The sequence below is a fragment of the Accipiter gentilis genome, chromosome 17 (assembly GCF_929443795.1).
Source record: "Accipiter gentilis chromosome 17, bAccGen1.1, whole genome shotgun sequence".
Lineage (NCBI taxonomy): Eukaryota > Metazoa > Chordata > Aves > Accipitriformes > Accipitridae > Astur > Astur gentilis.
This window is the reverse complement of record NC_064896.1, coordinates 5,638,885-5,658,963: the sequence shown is the minus strand read 5'-3', so window position 1 is coordinate 5,658,963 and position 20,079 is coordinate 5,638,885.

Below are 20,079 nucleotides of genomic sequence, written 5' to 3'. Positions count from 1 at the left end.
CCAGTATTTTCTCTTTCTCCATCTCTCTGTCCTGCTGCCCATCACAGTTCATTTTTTCCTCCAGTGCTGTCCTGCTCCCTGTCCCTTTTTCTCTCTGTCACTCTGTCCTGCTCCCTGTGTCTATTTTTTAACTCCCCCTTTTGCTCCTCCATCTCTGTGGTGGTTTCAGCCCATCCAGCAGCTGCTCGCTCACCACTGCCCCACCGTACACCCCACGCCCCCGGCCACAGTGGGATGAGGAGAAAATATAAAGAAAGGTTCATGGGTCGAGACAAGGACAGGGAGGGATCACTCCCCACTTAAGGTCATGGGCAAAAAACAGCTCAACTTGGGGAAGAAACAAAATCAATTTAACTTACTGCCAATCAAATCAAACCCAGGATAATGGGAAGTAAACCCAAACCTGAGAACACCTTCCCCCCAGCCCTCCCTCCTTCCCGCCTCAGCCCCGCTCCCGGTTCTCTCCCCCTCCTCCCCCCGGCAGCGCAGGGGAACAGGGGACGGGGGTTGGGGTCGGTTCCTCACCCCTTGTCTCTGCCGCTCCTTCCTCCTCGGGGGGAGGCCTCCTCGCTCGTCCCCTGCTCCGCCGTGGGGTCCCTCCCACGGGAGACAGTCCTTCACGAGCTTCCCTGGCGTGGGGCCTTTCCGCGGGCCGATCTTCAGTCCCAGCCTGCTCCAGCGCGGGCTTTCCCAGGGAGTGGCGGCCATCTTGGGGGGCACCCACCTGCTCCGGCGTGGGCTCCCCTCCTTCCTCACTCACCTCGGGATCTGCAGAGGGGTTCCTCTCACATTCCACTCCCACTACTCACCGCAGGTTCCCCTTCTGAAACCTGTTCTCCCAGAGGCGCGACCGCCGTCGCTGCGGGGCTCGGCCTGGGCCAGCGGCGGGTCCGACTGGGAGCCGGGGAAGCTTCCAGCAGCTTCTCACAGGAGACTCCCCTGCAGCCCCTCCCCCGCTACCAAAACCCCGCCACACGAACCCAAAACACGGGCCGAGGCCAACTGTATGAGGTTCAACAAGGCCAAGTGCCGGGTCCTGCGCTTGGGTCACAACAACCCCACGCAGCGCTACAGGCCTGGGGAAGAGTGGCTGGAAAGCTGCCTGGCAGAAAAGGACCTGGGGGTGCTGGTCGACAGCCACCTGCACAGGAGCCGGCAGTGTGCCCAGGTGGCCAAGAAGGCCAACAGCACCCTGGCCTGTATCAGAACTAGTGTGGCCAGCAGGAGCAGGGAGGTGATCATCCCCCTGTACTGGGCACTGGTGAGGCCGCACCTCGAGTCCTCTGTTCAGTTTTGGGCCCCTCACTGCAGGAAAGACATGGAGGTGCTGGAGCGTGTCCAGAGAAGGGCAACGAAGATGGTGCAGCACGGGTCTAGAGAACAAGTCCTGTCAGGAGCAGCTGAGGGAACTGGGGTTGTTCAGCCTGGAGAAAAGGAGGCTGAGGGGAGACCTTATCGCTCTCTGCAACTACCTGAAAGGAGGCTGTAGTGAGGTGGGGGTCGGTCTCTTTTCCCAAGTAACAAGCGATAGGATGAGAGGAAATTGCCTCAAGTTGCGCCAGGGGCGGTTTACATCGGATATTAGGAAAAGTTTCTTCACCAAAAGGGTTGTCAAGCATTGGAACAGGCTGCCCGGGGAAGCGGTTGAGTCACCATCCCTGGAGGTATTTAAAAGATGTGTGGATGTGGCACTTAGGGACATGGTTTAGTGGTGGACTTGGCAGTGTTAGGCTTACAGTTGGACTCGATGATCTTAAAGGTATTTTCCAACCTAAATGATTCAATGATTCTGTGACAATCAGTGCAATAGCTGGACTGTGGCTGAGGGTCTTGCGGGGGAAGGGAAGGTCCATCTTACCATTGCTCTCTGCTATTTAAGAGGGTTTCTTTGATGGCACGCTCCTATCAGTAAACAATTGTTGAGCATACACCCCCCCCCCCCCCCCAAATATGTGTACTTATTTATTTATAAATCATATGTATGTTCTCCTAATTAGGAACCCTGTAAGACATACACAAACGGTAGAAATTTAAAAAGCAGGTGATAAAGATGAACAATATTTGAAAACATTTTTTTAATTTTACTCTATTAATGGTAAAACCCCCCTTTCTCTCTTGCTAAAAAAATACTACTAATAATAACAATATTTTATAGTGAGGGCTCTGTGATTGCCTATGCCTCATTAGTTTTGAAAATCTTGGTTTAGCACATTGCGATAAAGCCATCCGAAGGGCTGGATCTAAGTCCAGTTTATTATGATACTTGGTTTTAATGACTCTCACTGCTGAAAAAAAATTCCTGACATACATGTGTAGATGCAAATGGAAGAAGTGCATCGTTGCCTGCGTTTATTTAAACCACAATTCTTGTTTTTCAATCCACCCACCGCTTAGGCAAAGAGTTTTCTTGGCTGTTAAATGTCCATCTTCCCTGGTGTCAGCCAGTTGTGCTTGCAAACTGACTAGAAGGTGTTGCATGTTGGGGGTTTTAGCAAATGCTCTCTCCATAGCATGCGTTTCTTTCAAAAAGCAGTTACTTCCTCACTCGTGGTTCAAATGGCCCATTCACCTTGAAGGGGCAACTTAAGTGTGTTTATTTTTTGGACAGTATCTGCTAGGTAGCATACTACTGACAGCAGCTGGTCATCAGCAAGTTTGCAACGCTTGTCTTTTTGTCAAATGAAACTCCTTTGAGTTCGACAGGTCTTTTAAGCCCTTTGCCATGAGAAAAGCAGCAAATCTCCATGTGGTAGGAGAGATTTTCATGGTTGCTCCCCATTTAATTCCAATGTATTGTAAAGAAGTCGTTTGCTGTTGAGAATATACCATCTCTGAATGACAATATATAAATAAAACGAAAATAAATATTTCCTTCTAGCATCCTGATGGATTGTCTTGCACACCCCACTTTGGGGACCACTAGCTTCGAAAACCAAAGTGAGAAATGATCTGGGTGTCCTCTGCTGAAGACTGTGTTACAAGCCCAGAAGTCTTCAACACCTGGTTCGGTACAAGTGACATCCCCCTCTCTGGATTAGCATTTTTAACATTCATGACTTCATTGGGTATGTTTCCGTCTGTGAACCTTGCTCGAGCTACTGTTCCCACTTTGATCTGCTTCTCAGTGACTTTGTGCAGACCTGGAAAGCTCTCAGAAGCTATTGAAGATCTCCAATTCCTGTAACCCAAGCCACCGATTCAGCAATACTGATTTTGAAGTCATCAGGACAGGTCATGAGATGAAATACATTTGTCTGCTGCTTTTCCCGGTGCCAGTTGAATTGGCTGTTGTCCTCTTCGTCTGGCATACAGATGCTTAACTTGGGAGGTGGAATCACATACTCAGCTCTGTTACCTTGGGACCTAATTTAGGGAATCGTTCCATGATTGGACTGCGCTGGGCAGTGCGGCCTGTTTACTGTGAACCTATGAACTCGTGATCTAATTTCTCATGAACACTGTGGGGTTTTTTTGTTTGGGTTTTTTTTTTTTTTTTGCATAAATGGGTGTGCAGTGGTGGAGCATCTTCCACAGCCAGTGCTACAGATCTGCTCTCACCAAAAACCAAAATTCCATCTTCTGTGGAAAGGAAGGGGATCATGATATAGCATCTTGTTTAAATGCTTTGGTTAAAGCCTCTTCTCTGAAGGAAGCCTTAGTAAATGCTGAAGGGAGAGGTTCTTGCTCCAGTAAGTCTAAGTCATGACTCCTTGTGGTGGCTTGACCCTGGCTGGATGCCAGGTGCCCACCGAAGCTGCTCTATCACTCCCCCCGTCAGCTAGACAGAGGAGAGAAAATATAACAAAGGGCTCATGGATCGAGATAAAGACGGGGAGACATCACTCAAGCAATTACCGTCACAGGCAAAACAGACTCAACTTAGGGAAAATTAACTTAATTTATTGCCAATCAACCAGAGTAGGGTAATGAGAAATAAAAACAAATCTTAAAACACCTTCCCCCCTCCCCTCCCTTCTTCCCAGGCACAGCTTCACTCCTGGATTCTCTACCTCCTCTCCCCTCCAGCAGCGCAGGGGGATAGGGAATGGGGATTACAATTAGTTCATCACACATTGTCTCTGCCACTTCATCCTCCTCAGGGGCAGGACTTGTCACACTCTTCCCCTACTCCAGTGTGGGGTCCCTCCCAAAGGACACAGTCCTCCACAAACTTCTCCAACATGAGTCTCTTCCCCGAGCTGCAGTGCTTCAGGCACAGACTGAACCAGCGTGGGTGCCCTGCGGGGTCACAAGTCCTGCCAGAAAACCAGCTGCAGCGTGGGCTCCTCTCTCCACGGGGCCAAAGGTCCTGCCGGGAGCCTGCTCCAACTGCGGGCTTCCCATGGGGTCACAGCCTCCTTCGGGCACACACCTGCTCCGGCATGGGGTCCTCCCAAGGCTGCAGATGGAGATCTGCTCCACCATGGACCTCCCTGGGCTGCAGGAGAACAGCCTGACTAACCATAGTAGAACCCTGGGCAGCCGCAACACCGGGAAGGGGGGCGGGGGGGGGAACGGACGAAAAAAAAGAAAAAAAAAACCCACAAAGCTCAGCAACAGCCAGAAAGTGCCTGGAAAGTTCATCTCTCTTTACTGCCCATTTCCCATGCGAGCTCCACAACCTGGCAGCAACGCGGCCAACGGCACCTTCGAGGAGCAGCCTCACCTTTCCAGGTCTGCCTTGCAGAAGGTGCAGGGTGAGGTCCCCGTCGGGGCGGTCCCCCAGCACCGGGGGGTTGGCGGGGGCTGAGCCCCTTCCTTCGGGCAGTCCCCGTGGTGCCGCTGGGGCGGCAGGAGCCGCTCCGAAACCCTGGGCAGGCGCAGTCCCGCCGGCGGCAGCACGGCTAAGCTCCCGGTGACGCTGCTGCTCAGAGTCTTGCCTCGCACGCTGACTCGCCCCAAGCACTCTCCTTGCCCCAAAACTGTCCCCTGGAGCCGCTGCACCGCCAGCGCCCGCAGCTCTCGGGGGCCACCGAGAGTTCTGCTGCTCCAGAGGAGGAGGAGAAAGGAAAGGACAAAGGAAAGAAAAAGCCCCAAACCCAAGCGTAAAGGAGCCTCAGCGCCGGAGGACGAGCTCTCCTCTCCCAAAGCAGCCTGGGGGAACCACGGGCAGAAGAGGTGAACCCAGGCCTGGGCTTGGTTTCAGGACTCTTCACCGCTTCCCCAGCCACCCTCCCCGGCTGGAGAGCTGCTGCAGCGCATGGAAGGCAGAGAGCAGGGCCCAGCTCTGCACCACCAGCGCTTTGCTTTGCAGGGACACAGACAGCCTGAGCAGAGCCTGGACCTCCCCGTACACCTCACCGCAGACAGCCAGAGCACACCCAGACACCCAGGCATCCTCCACGGGAAGGCCGCCTCCCACCCTGGTCGGCCAACGCAACGGGCTGCCTACCTTCTGGAAGGACGGCAGCAGTTTGGTGCTGGCGAAGCCCATCTTCTCCTTCTGGACATGTTTCGGGAGGAAAGCATCCTGGGCCAGGTTCTCGTCAGAGAGGGACAATTCCGCCTGGGACACGAGCCTCCTGACCAGCTGCGGGTCAGGGATGGAGTAGTTGCGGTCCAAGAGATCAGCCCCCAAAACATCGCTCGCAGCGCAGAAGCTCCTGGCAAAGCAGCAGGGACGCAGGTGGGAGTTGGTGGCCTTTGGCATGCGCAGCACTGCCCGGGCCCAGCCGCAACGGTGCAGGTGGCAGAGTGGCGAGGAGCGGGGTTGCTCAGCTGCGCTCTGAAATGAAATCAAGTTTTATGGTTTCAGAAGCGCGCTTGCCTTCGCGCCCCCGGCATCGGTGTCCCTGCCACACGTTACGCAGCAGGCGGCCTTGCACAATCTTGTAGCCAGAGGTGCCTCACCAACAGAACAGAGAGCAATCTCTTTCACTGACAGGATACAGGCCGGGAGAGATCTTTGGCCTCCGGTTCACGGCGGTTGTCCCGACTCCCCCAGGCCACACGCTCTTCCCATGGCGGGAGCGAGAGGCCTGCGCTCCTACCAGGGTGGCCTTGGGAGTGCCAAATCCTCCAAGTACGAGGACGGGATGCACTAACCCCATCCCTGCAGAGCACAAACAGCCCCAGCATCTCCTCATCGGATGTTGTGCCGAATCCAGTCCTTTCCTGGGAGCACGCGGCGGCGGGTACTGTCTCCTCCTGGGTATCACGCACCCAGGGAAAGCGCGGCCCCCTCCCAGGGGGATCCACAGCTGCTGCTTTTTTCCGACCAGGCGACTAAAAGAACTGGCAGCACTGCTGGAGCCAGGGCTGGGGGAAAGCATGCCACCGGGTGACACCGCGTGACCTCCCTTCGCGCCCTCCAAGTCCTTTCTCCTGTTTCTGCGTCGCTCCAGCCGATGCAGCCAACAGAAGCACGGGCGATAGTCACAAAGGCCTTTCCCATCTGGCGCAAGGAGGCTGCGGCTTGGTCCCCGCTCGGCTCGGCTCGGCTGACTCCACTTGTTCTCTTTCCCCCACCGGAAAACTACTGTCGGAAGCCAAGAGGATTTGCACCCACAGCCCCTGCGAGCCGCCTCTAGGCCCCGGGGGCACCCCAGCCTCCCTTAACCCTTTCCCTCCCCAGGACGAGCTGGGGAGGCTCTTGGGGGTGGGGCGGAACACGGGGAGCCCCCGCATTCCTTCCCGGGAGATGCCAAAGAGTCCTTAGCAGCCAGCAGCCAGAAGGGACCATGGCGCGGCCACCGCGGCAGCTCCCACTGCCTGGGCCCTGGGGCCCCCCGGCGCCCCAGCTTTTTCAGCCGTTTGTGCTCCCCGAAACCTTCTACCCTCCAGGTAGGGACCCACCCCAACCCCTGCAGCCCAGGGACGCTCCTGGGGGCAAGAGCGGAGGTGACCGCCGGCCATCGCTCCTGTCTCTCTCTCGCAGGCTTAGCCAACCTGTGCCATCTGCCCGGCCAGGAGCAGCCCTTCCCTGCAGCCTGGGCACCCCTGACAGGGGGGGCACCCCAGGCCCCCCAGGCACCACCACCAGGTAGGGCACCCCAGGCTGCTCTGCCACCTTTGGCATCCCCATCACAACCGTCCCCCCGGCAGTTTTCGCACGGCCCTTCAGCAAGCCCGCGCCAGCACCCTCGCCCTCGCCAGCACCCTCGCCCTCGCCTGGGTGACGTGTGCCCGCTCACGCCAAGCGGCAGAGAATTTCCCAAACGTTTGGGGCCATCTGCCCCGTTTCACCTCCTAGAAGGGACTCTCCTCCCCGATGTGCAACCCCGTCCCACTGGCACAGCAGCTCACCCCGTGAGGATCCCCCCGCACACAAGCTCCCCACACGCCTGGCGCAGAGCTGGGGGACGTCGGCCATGGGGGCTGGCTCGGCGGGTGCCCCTGGAGAGTCCCCCTGGCGCAGCACGGCTCCCTCTCACCCCCGCAGGTCTGCAGAGGGCTCCATGTGGCTGCCTCTTCGACCCCCGGGTCTACCACATCCAGTGGACAGCCACTAACCTGCCTCCACCGGCCACCGCCACGCTCGGCCAGGGTGCCGCTTCTCTGCCAGGTGCTGCCCTGTGGGGTCCCTGGGGCTGCGGGGCCCCCCTGGCCTGGGCAGCCCCAGGGACCCCCCAGGGACAGCCACAATACCTTGCACCCTATGAAAATCAGGCGAGACCGCTGGCCCCAGCCCCTACGGTGCTGCTCACGTCCATCCCAGGCTACCAGCACATCGAGGGGCGGTCGGCGAAGATCGACGCCTCCGGCACGGCCATCCCTGCGGGGGCACCCCCGGGCAGCGACGTGTCCCCAGGCAGCCCCGGCGCTGCCCCCCACGACCAAGCCCCTGAGGACACTGCAGGTTACTTTGACGTCTCCGAGGAGATGCTTCTCCAGGAGGCCCGAAGACTCTTTGGCTGCACCCCGGACGCCGTGGGGGCCAGCCAGGACGCTCCCAGAAGCAGCCCCAAGCCTGTCGACGCTGGTGGCCCCAGCGGAGAGGGGATAGGGGTGGCCCCAGCCTCCCCAGAGCTGCCGACATGTGTCCCCGACTACCAGCAGCACATCGAGGGGCAGTCGGCGAAGATCGACGCCTCCGGCACAGCCATCCCTGCGGGGGCACCCCTGGGCAGCGACGTGTCCCCAGGCAGCCCCGGCGCTGCCCCCCACAGCCAAGCCCCTGGGGACACTGCAGGTGGCTTTGATGTCTCCCAGGAGATTCTTCTCCAGGAGGCCCTAAGACTCTTTGGCTGCACCCCGGACGCGGTGGGGGCCAGCCAGGACGTTCCCAGAAGCAGCCCCAAGCCTGGCGACGCCGGTGGCACCAGCAGAGAGGGGACAGGGGTGGCCCCAGCCTCCCCAGTGCTGCCGACATGTATCCCCGCCTACCAGCAGCACATCGAGGGGCAGTCGGCGAAGATCGACGCCTCCGCCACGGCCACCCCTGCGGGAGCTCCCCCAGGCAGCGACGTGTCCCCAGGCATCGACGTGTTCCCCAGCCCCTGCGCTGCCCCCCACAGCCAAGCCCCTGGGGACACTGCAGGTGGCTTTGACATCTCCCAGGAGATTCTTCTACAGGAGGCCCTAAGACTCTTTGGCTGCTCCCCGGACGCGGTGGGGGCCAGCCAGGACGCTCCCAGAAGCAGCCCCAAGCCTGGTGACTCTGGGGGCCCCAGCGGAGTGGGGACAGGGGTGGCCCCAGCCTCCCCAGTGCCGCCGACATCCATCCCCAGCTACCAGCAGCACATTGAGGGGCAGTCGGCGAAGACCGAAGCCTCCGGCACGGCCACCCCTGCAGGGGCACCCCCGGGCAGCGACGTGTTCCCCAGCCCCTGCGCTGCCCCCCACAGCCAAGCCCCTGGGGACACTGCAGGTGACTTCGACGTCTCCGAGGAGATGCTTCTCCAGGAGGCCCTAAGACTCTTTGGCTGCACCCTGGACGCGGTGGGGGCCAGCCAGGACGTTCCCAGCAGCAGCCCCAAGCCTGGCGACTCTGGTGGCCCCAGCGGAGTGGGGACAGGGGTGGCCCCAGCCTCCCCAGTGCCGCCAACATGTGTCCCCGCCTACCAGCAGCACATCGAGGGGCAGTCGGCAAAGATCGACGCCTCCGGCACGGCCATCCCTGCGGGGCCACCCCAGGGCAGCGACCTGTCCCCGGGCAGCCACGTGTCCCCCAGCCCCTGCGCTGCCCCCCACGGCCAAGCCACTGGGGACACTGCAGGTGACGAGGTGCTTCTACAGGAGGCCCTCCCGCTCCTCGGTTACTCCCTGGACACGGTGGAGGCCAGCCAGGACGCTCCCCGCAGCAGCCCCGGGCCTGGGGGCGCTGGTGCCACCGGCGCAGCCACCCCCGACTGGGACTTCAGCCCCTTGTCGCTGCCTGACGAGCTGCTCACCCTTGACTCCTGCATCCCCGAGCTCAGCGACACCACGCTGAGCCTCCAAATATTCAACAGCGTCGGGATGGAGCCCCAGGAGCCGCGGCAGGATGCGGGGATGGACCTGCCACCATCCCCGCCTGCCGTGGCAGACACGCCGAGGAAGAGGCAGGCGCAGAGCTCCTTGCCAATGCCACCCAGCAAGCGCAGGGCTCTCGCAGACAACATGGGGGTGTGAGGGGGGGATCAGACAGGGGTGAGACGGAGATGGGGGGAGTGGGGGGTGGGAGAGGAAGGGGGGGTATTTGTTGGGGGGGAGGAGGGGGCGGGGGGGGGTGCCGGGCGGGGGGGTAGGGAGGGTTTAGACTAGCTTTGATGGGACCTTTTCTTTTGTCTTTTCAATTAAAAGCTGTTTCTCCAGAACTGCTCCGGGCCTGTGTGGGAGGGGGAGGGAGTGCGGGGGGCACCGGGAAACAGCACCCAAGAGGTGCAAAAGCCCCGCTGAGCCCCAGATCCGAGCCAGCAAGCCCCGAGGGGAACCCAACCACCACCAGCGGGGCAGGCGATGGGGGACGGGAACGGGAACGGGGACGGGAACGGGGACGGGGAGGGGAACAGGAAGGACTCCCCTGTCCCCTTCCCCAGGGGAAGCAGCCCTTTGGTGGGGAAGCCAGGACAGACAGGTCCCTGCAGGACTCACGGACACGGCCCCACGCAGAAAGCAGCACGCAGCCCCTGGGACAAGGACACACCTTGGGGGTGGACCGGGGGGGGGTGGACACGGACACACAGGACAACAAGGGCTGCGAGGCCTTCGTCCTGAACCCCACCAGCGCCCCCTCCAGCGGGGACAGGGCTTGCTGCAAAGCCCTTCAAAGCCTCAAGACAATCACACCCTTCCTCGGGTCCCACCGCGCTCAGCCCCGCAGCCCAGCTTTGCCTCACTGACACAGCAAAATAGCCCCGAATCACCCCAAGAATGGCGAGGGAGGGAGTTGCAGGCCAGGCAGGGACCCTCCTCCCCTTGTCTGGCTGCACCTTGGGCAGCCGCAACACCGGGAAGGGGGGCGGGGGGGGAACGGAAGTAAAAAAAGAAAAAAAAAAACCCACAAAGCTCAGCAACAGCCAGAAAGTGCCTGGAACGTTCATCTCTCTTTACTGCCCATTTCCCATTCGAGCTCCACAACCTGGGAGCAACGCGGCCCACGGCACCTTCAAGAAGCTTTATTAACCTGCTGTAGCTGACCCTCTTTGAGCAGCCGAGGTGGGCTGGATGACTTCCAGTGGTCCCTTTCAGCAGCAATTCTGTTCTGCTGTTACTCTGTCCCTTTACCCCCCTTCCTCCTGCCACGCGGCTCCCAGTCCATCTAAATATCTTTTCCATCTTCTTTATATTGCTGATGGCCAGTTAAAAACGATGAAGACAAATAAAAGAAGAGCACTAGGAACCTGAGGATCCAGAGAGGAACAGGAAAAGGAGGAGGAGAAAGAACAGGAGGAACAGGAGGAATTTGAACCGGAGGAATGGGTTGGCAAGGACAAGGAAATTTATGTTGAGGAGGAACTAGAGGAAAAGGTGGAGGAAGTGCAGGCAGTATAGGAGGAACAGGAGGAATAGGCAGAACAGCAGGAAGAGGAGGAGGAGGAAGGACAGGAAAACAGGAGGTCGAGGAGGAGGAGGAGAGAAGGAGGAAAAGGAACAACAGGAAGAAAAGGCAAAGAAGGTTGCGAAAAAAGAGTTGGAAGAAGTGGTGGAGGAAGAGTGGGAAAATGATGAGGAAAAGCAACAGGATGAGGAAGAACAGCAGAAGAAGGAAGATAAACAGAAAGAACAGGAGGAGGAGGAGAAGAGTAACAGGAGGATGAGGAGGAAGAACAAGAGGAAGATGAACCAAGGGAGGAAGAACAGAAGGAAGAAAAAGAGGAGGTAGAGGTGGAGTAAGAAGGGGAAGAAGGGAGGAAGAAGACAATAGAAGAGGAGAAGGAGGAAGAGGAGGAACAAGAGCAGGAGGAGGAAGAGCAGAAGAAGGACGCAGAGGAGGAACAGCATGAAGAGAAGGAGAAAGAACAGGAGGAGGAGGAAGAAAAGGATGAGGAAAAAGAGGAAGAAGAGTAACATGAGGAGGAGGAACAGGAGGACAAGAAGAACAGAAAGAGTAGAAGTTGGAGGAAAAGGAGGAGGAAAAAAGAAGAGGAGGAGAAGTAGAAGGAAAAAGAAAATCAGGAGGAGGAATACAAGGTGGAGAAGGAAGAAGAGCAAGAGGAGGAAGAGGAGAAGGAAGAGGAGAAACAGAAGAACAGGAGGAACACTAGTTGGAGGAGGAAGAGGAGCAGAAAGAGAAAGAGGAGGAGGGGAAAAAGGAACCAGAACAATGAAAAGGAAGAGGAGGAAGAGGAGAAAGAACAAGAACAGGAGGAGGAAACAAATAAAAAAACAGGAGTAGGAGGAGGCAGAAGAACAGGAAGAATGAGGAGGAACAGGAAGAAGAGGAGGACAAGTAATAACATGAGAAAGAACAGGAGGAGGAAGACAGGAAAGAGGAGAGGGAGGAGGAGGAGCAGTGGGGGAGTATTAGGGGGAGGAAGAATAGGAAGAACAGGAGGACAGGAATATATAGCACTGAGAAGAACAGGAGAACTAGGAGGAAGAATGGGAAGAACAGGAGGAAGAAAAACAGGAGAAACAGTAGGAACAGGAAGAAACAGGAGGAGGAACTAGATGAACATGAGGAGGAGGAGTTGGCGGGAAATGAACAAAAGGAGAAAGAGGAAGACGAGGAGGAGGAAAAGAAAAAAGAAAGAGGTAGATGAGTAGTAATAACAGCAGTAGGAAGAGGCGGGACAGAAAGAAGGAACAGAGGAGGAGGAGGAGGAGGAAGAGGAGAAGGAGGAGTAAAAGGAGGAGGAGGAGGGGACGACAAGGATGAGGAAGAGGAGAAATGAAGAAGAAGAGGGAAAAGATGAAAAACATGGAACAAGAAGAGGAGCAGGAGTACGAAGAGGAGGAGGAGCAGGAGTAAGAACAGAAGGAGGAAAAAGAGGAGGAGAAAGAAAAAGCAAAAAAAAGGAGAGGGGAGAGAAGGAGGGAGAGGGTGAGGAGGATGAAGATGAAGGGGAAGAAGACCAGGAGGAGGAATAACAGAAGAAGGAGGAAGAACTAGAGGAGTATGAAAGGAAATAGAACAAGGAGGATTAACAAGAAAAGAGGATAAACATAATGAGGAAATTAATAAAAGGAAGAAAAACAGACAAAGGAGGAAGATGAGGAGGAAGAGTAGAAAAAGGAGGATCAGGAGGAAGAGGAGGATTAGGAAGGGGCAGAACAAGAAAAGGATGAATAAATGAAAAGGAGCAGGAACTTGAGGAACCGGAGGAGAAAGAGGAAAAAGGAGGAGAAGGAACAAGAGGAATAAGAGGAAGGTGAACATGAGGAGTGAGAGGAACAGGAGGAGGAAGAAAGGAAGGAGGAACAGGAGAAACAGAAGGAGCAGGCAGAACAGGAGAAAGAGGAGGATGGCTATCCCTTCTTTCCTCTCTCTCTCACCCAGTATTTTCTCTTTCTCCATCTCTCTGTCCTGCTGCCCATCACAGTTCATTTTTTCCTCCAGTGCTGTCCTGCTCCCTGTCCCTTTTTCTCTCTGTCACTCTGTCCTGCTCCCTGTGTCTATTTTTTAACTCCCCCTTTTGCTCCTCCATCTCTGTGGTGGTTTCAGCCCATCCAGCAGCTGCTCGCTCACCACTGCCCCACCGTACACCCCACGCCCCCGGCCACAGTGGGATGAGGAGAAAATATAAAGAAAGGTTCATGGGTCGAGACAAGGACAGGGAGGGATCACTCCCCACTTAAGGTCATGGGCAAAAAACAGCTCAACTTGGGGAAGAAACAAAATCAATTTAACTTACTGCCAATCAAATCAAACCCAGGATAATGGGAAGTAAACCCAAACCTGAGAACACCTTCCCCCCAGCCCTCCCTCCTTCCCGCCTCAGCCCCGCTCCCGGTTCTCTCCCCCTCCTCCCCCCGGCGGCGCAGGGGAACAGGGGACGGGGGTTGGGGTCGGTTCCTCACCCCTTGTCTCTGCCGCTCCTTCCTCCTCGGGGGGAGGCCTCCTCGCTCGTCCCCTGCTCCGCCGTGGGGTCCCTCCCACGGGAGACAGTCCTTCACGAGCTTCCCTGGCGTGGGGCCTTTCCGCGGGCCGATCTTCAGTCCCAGCCTGCTCCAGCGCGGGCTTTCCCAGGGAGTGGCGGCCATCTTGGGGGGCACCCACCTGCTCCGGCGTGGGCTCCCCTCCTTCCTCACTCACCTCGGGATCTGCAGAGGGGTTCCTCTCACATTCCACTCCCACTACTCACCGCAGGTTCCCCTTCTGAAACCTGTTCTCCCAGAGGCGCGACCGCCGTCGCTGCGGGGCTCGGCCTGGGCCAGCGGCGGGTCCGACTGGGAGCCGGGGAAGCTTCCAGCAGCTTCTCACAGGAGACTCCCCTGCAGCCCCTCCCCCGCTACCAAAACCCCGCCACACGAACCCAAAACACGGGCCGAGGCCAACTGTATGAGGTTCAACAAGGCCAAGTGCCGGGTCCTGCGCTTGGGTCACAACAACCCCACGCAGCGCTACAGGCCTGGGGAAGAGTGGCTGGAAAGCTGCCTGGCAGAAAAGGACCTGGGGGTGCTGGTCGACAGCCACCTGCACAGGAGCCGGCAGTGTGCCCAGGTGGCCAAGAAGGCCAACAGCACCCTGGCCTGTATCAGAACTAGTGTGGCCAGCAGGAGCAGGGAGGTGATCATCCCCCTGTACTGGGCACTGGTGAGGCCGCACCTCGAGTCCTCTGTTCAGTTTTGGGCCCCTCACTGCAGGAAAGACATGGAGGTGCTGGAGCGTGTCCAGAGAAGGGCAACGAAGATGGTGCAGCACGGGTCTAGAGAACAAGTCCTGTCAGGAGCAGCTGAGGGAACTGGGGTTGTTCAGCCTGGAGAAAAGGAGGCTGAGGGGAGACCTTATCGCTCTCTGCAACTACCTGAAAGGAGGCTGTAGTGAGGTGGGGGTCGGTCTCTTTTCCCAAGTAACAAGCGATAGGATGAGAGGAAATTGCCTCAAGTTGCGCCAGGGGCGGTTTACATCGGATATTAGGAAAAGTTTCTTCACCAAAAGGGTTGTCAAGCATTGGAACAGGCTGCCCGGGGAAGCGGTTGAGTCACCATCCCTGGAGGTATTTAAAAGATGTGTGGATGTGGCACTTAGGGACATGGTTTAGTGGTGGACTTGGCAGTGTTAGGCTTACAGTTGGACTCGATGATCTTAAAGGTATTTTCCAACCTAAATGATTCAATGATTCTGTGACAATCAGTGCAATAGCTGGACTGTGGCTGAGGGTCTTGCGGGGGAAGGGAAGGTCCATCTTACCATTGCTCTCTGCTATTTAAGAGGGTTTCTTTGATGGCACGCTCCTATCAGTAAACAATTGTTGAGCATACACCCCCCCCCCCCCCCCCAAATATGTGTACTTATTTATTTATAAATCATATGTATGTTCTCCTAATTAGGAACCCTGTAAGACATACACAAACGGTAGAAATTTAAAAAGCAGGTGATAAAGATGAACAATATTTGAAAACATTTTTTTAATTTTACTCTATTAATGGTAAAACCCCCCTTTCTCTCTTGCTAAAAAAATACTACTAATAATAACAATATTTTATAGTGAGGGCTCTGTGATTGCCTATGCCTCATTAGTTTTGAAAATCTTGGTTTAGCACATTGCGATAAAGCCATCCGAAGGGCTGGATCTAAGTCCAGTTTATTATGATACTTGGTTTTAATGACTCTCACTGCTGAAAAAAAATTCCTGACATACATGTGTAGATGCAAATGGAAGAAGTGCATCGTTGCCTGCGTTTATTTAAACCACAATTCTTGTTTTTCAATCCACCCACCGCTTAGGCAAAGAGTTTTCTTGGCTGTTAAATGTCCATCTTCCCTGGTGTCAGCCAGTTGTGCTTGCAAACTGACTAGAAGGTGTTGCATGTTGGGGGTTTTAGCAAATGCTCTCTCCATAGCATGCGTTTCTTTCAAAAAGCAGTTACTTCCTCACTCGTGGTTCAAATGGCCCATTCACCTTGAAGGGGCAACTTAAGTGTGTTTATTTTTTGGACAGTATCTGCTAGGTAGCATACTACTGACAGCAGCTGGTCATCAGCAAGTTTGCAACGCTTGTCTTTTTGTCAAATGAAACTCCTTTGAGTTCGACAGGTCTTTTAAGCCCTTTGCCATGAGAAAAGCAGCAAATCTCCATGTGGTAGGAGAGATTTTCATGGTTGCTCCCCATTTAATTCCAATGTATTGTAAAGAAGTCGTTTGCTGTTGAGAATATACCATCTCTGAATGACAATATATAAATAAAACGAAAATAAATATTTCCTTCTAGCATCCTGATGGATTGTCTTGCACACCCCACTTTGGGGACCACTAGCTTCGAAAACCAAAGTGAGAAATGATCTGGGTGTCCTCTGCTGAAGACTGTGTTACAAGCCCAGAAGTCTTCAACACCTGGTTCGGTACAAGTGACATCCCCCTCTCTGGATTAGCATTTTTAACATTCATGACTTCATTGGGTATGTTTCCGTCTGTGAACCTTGCTCGAGCTACTGTTCCCACTTTGATCTGCTTCTCAGTGACTTTGTGCAGACCTGGAAAGCTCTCAGAAGCTATTGAAGATCTCCAATTCCTGTAACCCAAGCCACCGATTCAGCAATACTGATTTTGAAGTCATCAGGACAGGTCATGAGATGAAATACATTTGTCTGCTGCTTTTCCCGGTGCCAGTTGAATTGGCTGTTGTCCTCTTCGTCTGGCATACAGATGCTTAACTTGGGAGGTGGAATCACATACTCAGCTCTGTTACCTTGGGACCTAATTTAGGGAATCGTTCCATGATTGGACTGCGCTGGGCAGTGCGGCCTGTTTACTGTGAACCTATGAACTCGTGATCTAATTTCTCATGAACACTGTGGGGTTTTTTTGTTTGGGTTTTTTTTTTTTTTTTGCATAAATGGCTGTGCAGTGGTGGAGCATCTTCCACAGCCAGTGCTACAGATCTGCTCTCACCAAAAACCAAAATTCCATCTTCTGTGGAAAGGAAGGGGATCATGATATAGCATCTTGTTTAAATGCTTTGGTTAAAGCCTCTTCTCTGAAGGAAGCCTTAGTAAATGCTGAAGGGAGAGGTTCTTGCTCCAGTAAGTCTAAGTCATGACTCCTTGTGGTGGCTTGACCCTGGCTGGATGCCAGGTGCCCACCGAAGCTGCTCTATCACTCCCCCCGTCAGCTAGACAGAGGAGAGAAAATATAACAAAGGGCTCATGGATCGAGATAAAGACGGGGAGACATCACTCAAGCAATTACCGTCACAGGCAAAACAGACTCAACTTAGGGAAAATTAACTTAATTTATTGCCAATCAACCAGAGTAGGGTAATGAGAAATAAAAACAAATCTTAAAACACCTTCCCCCCTCCCCTCCCTTCTTCCCAGGCACAGCTTCACTCCTGGATTCTCTACCTCCTCTCCCCTCCAGCAGCGCAGGGGGATAGGGAATGGGGATTACAATTAGTTCATCACACATTGTCTCTGCCACTTCATCCTCCTCAGGGGCAGGACTTGTCACACTCTTCCCCTACTCCAGTGTGGGGTCCCTCCCAAAGGACACAGTCCTCCACAAACTTCTCCAACATGAGTCTCTTCCCCGAGCTGCAGTGCTTCAGGCACAGACTGAACCAGCGTGGGTGCCCTGCGGGGACACAAGTCCTGCCAGAAAACCAGCTGCAGCGTGGGCTCCTCTCTCCACGGGGCCAAAGGTCCTGCCGGGAGCCTGCTCCAACTGCGGGCTTCCCATGGGGTCACAGCCTCCTTCGGGCACACACCTGCTCCGGCATGGGGTCCTCCCAAGGCTGCAGATGGAGATCTGCTCCACCATGGACCTCCCTGGGCTGCAGGAGAACAGCCTGACTAACCATGGTAGAACCCTGGGCAGCCGCAACACCGGGAAGGGGGGCGGGGGGGGAACGGACGAAAAAAAAGAAAAAAAAAACCCACAAAGCTCAGCAACAGCCAGAAAGTGCCTGGAAAGTTCATCTCTCTTTACTGCCCATTTCCCATGCGAGCTCCACAACCTGGCAGCAACGCGGCCAACGGCACCTTCGAGGAGCAGCCTCACCTTTCCAGGTCTGCCTTGCAGAAGGTGCAGGGTGAGGTCCCCGTCAGGGCGGTCCCCCAGCACCGGGGGGTTGGCGGGGGCTGAGCCCCTTCCTTCGGGCAGTCCCCGTGGTGCCGCTGGGGCGGCAGGAGCCGCTCCGAAACCCTGGGCAGGCGCAGTCCCGCCGGCGGCAGCACGGCTAAGCTCCCGGTGACGCTGCTGCTCAGAGTCTTGCCTCGCACGCTGATTCAAAACAATAACTTGCACCCTATGAAAATCAGGCGAGACCGCTGGCCCCAGCCCCTACGGTGCTGCTCACGTCCATCCCAGGCTACCAGCACATCGAGGGGCGGTCGGCGAAGATCGACGCCTCCGGCACGGCCATCCCTGCGGGGGCACCCCCGGGCAGCGACGTGGCCCCAGGCAGCCCCTGCGCTGCCCCCCACGACCAAGCCCCTGAGGACACTGCAGGTTACTTTGACGTCTCCGAGGAGATGCTTCTCCAGGAAGCCCGAAGACTCTTTGGCTGCACCCCGGACACTGTGGGGCCCAGCCAGGACGCTCCCAGAAGCAGCCCCAAGCCTGTCGACGCTGGTGGCCCCAGCGGAGAGGGGACAGGGGTGGCCCCAGCCTCCCCAGTGCTGCCGACATGTATCCCCGCCTACCAGCAGCACATCGAGGGGCAGTCGGCGAATATCGACGCCTCTGGCACAGCCATCCCTGCGGGGGCACCCCTGGGCAGCGACGTGTCCCCAGGCAGCCCCGGTGCTGCCCCCCACAGCCAAGCCCCTGGGGACACTGCAGGTGGCTTTGATGTCTCCCAGGAGATTCTTCTCCAGGAGGCCCTAAGACTCTTTGGCTGCACCCCGGACGCGGTGGGGGCCAGCCAGGACGTTCCCAGAAGCAGCCCCAAGCCTGGCGACTCTGGTGGCCCCAGCGGAGAGGGGACAGGGGTGGCCCCAGCCTCCCCAGTGCCGCCGACATCCATCCCCAGCTACCAGCAGCACATCGAGGGGCAGTCGGCGAAGACCGAAGCCTCCAGCACGGCCATCCCTGCAGGGGAACCCCAGGGCAGCGACGTGTCCCCCAGCCCCTGCGCTGCCCCCCACAGCCAAGCCACTGGGGACACTGCAGGTGACGAGGTGCTTCTACAGGAGGCCCTCCCGCTCCTCGGTTACTCCCTGGACACGGTGGAGGCCAGCCAGGACGCTCCCCGCAGCAGCCCCGGGCCTGGGGGCGCTGGTGCCACCGGCGCAGCCACCCCCGACTGGGACTTCAGCCCCTTGTCGCTGCCTGACGAGCTGCTCACCCTTGACTCCTGCATCCCCGAGCTCAGCGACACCACGCTGAGCCTCCAAATATTCAACAGCGTCGGGATGGAGCCCCAGGAGCCGCGGCAGGATGCGGGGATGGACCTGCCACCATCCCCGCCTGCCGTGGCAGACACGCCGAGGAAGAGGCAGGCGCAGAGCTCCTTGCCAATGCCACCCAGCAAGCGCAGGGCTCTCGCAGACAACATGGGGGTGTGAGGGGGGGATCAGACAGGGGTGAGACGGAGATGGGGGGAGTGGGGGGTGGGAGAGGAAGGGGGGGTATTTGTTGGGGGGGAGGAGGGGGCGGGGGGGGGTGCCGGGCGGGGGGGTAGGGAGGGTTTAGACTAGCTTTGATGGGACCTTTTCTTTTGTCTTTTCAATTAAAAGCTGTTTCTCCAGAACTGCTCCGGGCCTGTGTGGGAGGGGGAGGGGGTGCGGGGGGCACCGGGAAACAGCACCCAAGAGGTGCAAAAGCCCCGCTGAGACCCAGATCCGAGCCAGCAAGCCCCGAGGGGAACCCAACCACCACCAGCGGGGCAGGCGATGGGGGACGGGAACGGGAACGGGGACGGGAACGGGGACGGGGAGGGGAACAGGAAGGACTCCCCTGTCCCCTTCCCCAGGGGAAGCAGCCCTTTGGTGGGGAAGCCAGGACAGACAGGTCCCTGCAGGACTCACGGACACGGCCCCACGCAGAAAGCAGCACGCAGCCCCTGGGACAAGGACACACCTTGGGGGTGGACCGGGGGGGGGGGGACACGGACACACAGGACAACAAGGGCTGCGAGGCCTTCGTCCTGAACCCCACCAGCGCCCCCTCCAGCGGGGACAGGGCTTGCTGCAAAGCCCTTCAAAGCCTCAAGACAATCACACCCTTCCTCGGGTCCCACCGCGCTCAGCCCCGCAGCCCAGCTTTGCCTCGCTGACACAGCAAAATAGCCCCGAATCACCCCAAGAATGGCGAGGGAGGGAGCTGCAGGCCAGGCAGGGACCCTCCTCGCCTTGTCTGGCTGCACCTTGGGCAGCCGCAACACCGGGAAGGGGGGCAGGGGGGGGAACGGAAGAAAAAAAAAAAAAAAAAAACCACAAAGCTCAGCAACAGCCAGAAAGTGCCTGGAAAGTTCATCTCTCTTTACTGCCCATTTCCCATGCGAGCTCCACAACCTGGGAGCAACGCGGCCAACGGCACCTTCGAGAAGCAGCCTCACCTTTCCAGGTCTGCCTTGCAGAAGGTGCAGGGTGAGGTCCCCGTCGGGGCGGTCC